Here is a 3,026-nt window from a genome sequence, read left to right on the forward strand (position 1 = left end):
GCCCTTTGTCAAAGATCAGTTGGCTTTATGTGGATGGGTTAATTTCTGTATTCTCGATTCTGTTCCATTGATCTATGAATCTTTCACTCTATCAATACCAGGCTGTTTTGGCCACTGTTTTCACGTAGTAAATTTTGAAATCAGTGAGTGAGAGGTTTCCAACTTTGTTCTTCTTCTTCTTCTTCTTAAACAGTGCTTTGCTTATCCTGGGCCTTTTCCTTTCCATGTAAAATTTGTAATTGTTTTTCCATATCTCTAAAGGTTGTCATTGGAATCTAGATTGGGATTGCATTATATGTGTAAATTGCTTTGGGTAGTATTGACATTTTCACAATGTTAAGTCTTCCTATCCAGGAGCATGGTTTATTCTTCCATTTTTGTAAGTCTCTTTTGGTTTCTTGTAGTAGTGTGCTGTAGTTTTCTTTGTATAGGTCCTTTGTTTCTTTGGTTACATTTATTCCTAAATATTTCATCCTTTGGGTGGCTATTACAAATGGTATTGCTTTCCTAATTTCCTTTTCAGCGCTGCCATTTTTAGTATTCTTCTGCATATTCTTAAAGAGCCATTTCTCATACTCCCTCATCCTTGCTTCTCTGTTTTCCTGACTTATGTGATTTTGTTTCACCTTGCATCTATGCCATCAAAGTTTTCCTCTTTTAAATCCATTGCTTTTGATTTATTTCAGAACACTTCTGCTATTCATTACAATCAGCTCTACATTTCCAAGTATTTCTATATCCATCAGAGACCAACATTTGGCTTAATGTTCCTCTTTGAAGTCATAAACATAAATAATTTCAAGAGGCAGATATCCAATATAAATTTGTGAGGCTGAAGTGGTGGACAAGAAGTCAGTGCACACCTGAACTCTAAAGCAAAAAAGAAGTCAAATTGGTTGGTGTAGAGTCTGTTCCAATTCATGGTAATCCTACGTGCACCTGAGTAGAACTCTACTCCATAGGGAATTCATTGACTTCAGAAATATATCACGGATGCTTTATTTCAGGGCACCTCTAGGCAGACTTGAACATCTAACATTCTGGTTAACAGATAAAGGCATTAGCCATTTCTACCCAAATGCTCCTCTACCTTAACCCTAAACTCATTCAAATTTAAAACTCTCAAAACTTTGTACTTGCCATATACAACAGGGATTCTACTGCTGGCTGCTACTTTGCAAACTCCGGCTCTGGGCTGAAGCCTAAATTCCTTATCATGCCACGTGCAGTCAGATCATCTGTCTCAGTTCATCTTCCCACCATTTTGTAATATGAACACAAGAGTCCACTTGCACTTAAACACTTGCAGCTACCTCTACCTCTGTTTTCTATTAGAACATGTGTCTTTTCATAAAGTAATGTGTTTTCCTGAATTTGCTTCACCACTATTATTTCCATATCTAAAATTGCTTGGAAAAGTTCTCATCTTCAAGTGATCACTCAGGTGTTACTGGAGTACTATGAGAAACACTTATTCAAGTCATATTAGTGAACTTGTAACTCCATAGATGCATAAGGAATACAACTTGTCTTTCTATGTTGTAATTATTTATTGATGTCTCAGATCTCCAAAAGACTGGCCATTCTTGAGAATATAAATATGTATGCATAATGTGTATTAGACTATCTTGCTTTCATTATTTCTCACTAGACATTGATAATCTCCTGTATCAATTTGAGTAATTGCTTACTGCTTATTTTTTGTAATTTTTTTGTTTGTTTGTTTCCCATAATGAGACTAGAAAAGTAAACTACAATGCCATCAGAGATTCTGACTCTTATCTTTTCAATTACTCTTTGGTAGTTTGTAAATACTAATCAGTTCATGCATACAAAATGACTGCTATTCTTCCAGCATCATATCCATAAAGGATGAATTAAAAAGCTGGTGGAGTCAGGGTTTTTTCTTTCTTACCCCCTTCAGAACCAAATAGTTATTCCCACTGATCCCCAGTTGGACAAAATTATGTTACACAAGCATTTCTAGCTACCAGGAAGAACTAGAAATAATAAGATTTTAGTTGAACCCATTCACACCTGAATAAAATTGGGCTTTTTGGCTTTGTTAGTAAAGAAAGGAAGAATGAGTTCTAACTCACTTATATATCTAGTTCACATGTTTATGTTTTTGCCTCCTTCCAGTGATTTCCCCCCCGCTATCAATTTGAATAAATGCATGAATATTAATTGACTTCTTTGAAGAGGAGAAGCATGGAAGAGCTAAAATAACAATAATAATAATAAAATAACGCACAAAGAATTCATTTAGAGAAGGTAGAATTGTCTTCCTTTCCTTGGGTTCCCATAACAAAATGCCACAAAATGGGTGATTGTTGTTGAGTTGGTTCCTACTCATAGCATGTGGGGCTGCTGAGGAACAGATGGTGGATTTGAATTACTCTCCTGTGCTTAATCTACAGAGTCACACTAGGACACCAGAACCATACATATGACAAATGTGTTTATAGATTAAAAACACTAAAGTTTGGTAATTTGAGCAGGTTTCTGATTGAGTTATGATGTTCCTTTGGATATATAACATTTTAGGGTAAAATCAGGTAAGGGTTGGGATTCAAATTTTTTTTAACGTTTGAAAAGCGTTACAACATTTAACAAAAACAAATCTAAAATTCAGTTTAAAAATGTAATATAGGATGAATCTTACTGTAGAGGGTCTTTTTAAAAAAATCCCAAGTGTTCTTCTCATGGGTAAACAGCCCATCCCTACTAACAGTTATGAGTCACCTTTTCAAAAAGAGGGAAAATGATCCAAATAATAATTTCTTGTGCACGCCTGTACATTATTCCCTCCTCTGACATGAATTTCCATAGAAATCATTTGATCACTATAACTGTAGGGCAAAGCTATACTTAAGGAACTAATGTGGTTTCCTGAAAAACCAACTCAAGCTGAGGTTGAATTAGTGAAGCTCTGGATTCAGAATCTGTAATAAGGTGGTGACAGTTTGATCACAATAAACTTTATAATAGCATTGCTCTAGAGACTGTTGTTGTTGTTAAGTGCC

The 3,026-nt window shown here is 35.2% G+C and overlaps 1 pseudogene; it reads left to right on the forward strand.

The window, feature by feature from the left end:
- The window catches only part of LOC102810657, a 17,375-nt pseudogene that overhangs the window by 12,924 nt on the left and 1,425 nt on the right, over positions 1-3,026 (forward strand).

The sequence above is a fragment of the Chrysochloris asiatica genome, unplaced genomic scaffold (assembly GCF_000296735.1).
Source record: "Chrysochloris asiatica unplaced genomic scaffold, ChrAsi1.0 scaffold00170, whole genome shotgun sequence".
Taxonomy (NCBI): Eukaryota; Metazoa; Chordata; class Mammalia; order Afrosoricida; family Chrysochloridae; genus Chrysochloris; species Chrysochloris asiatica.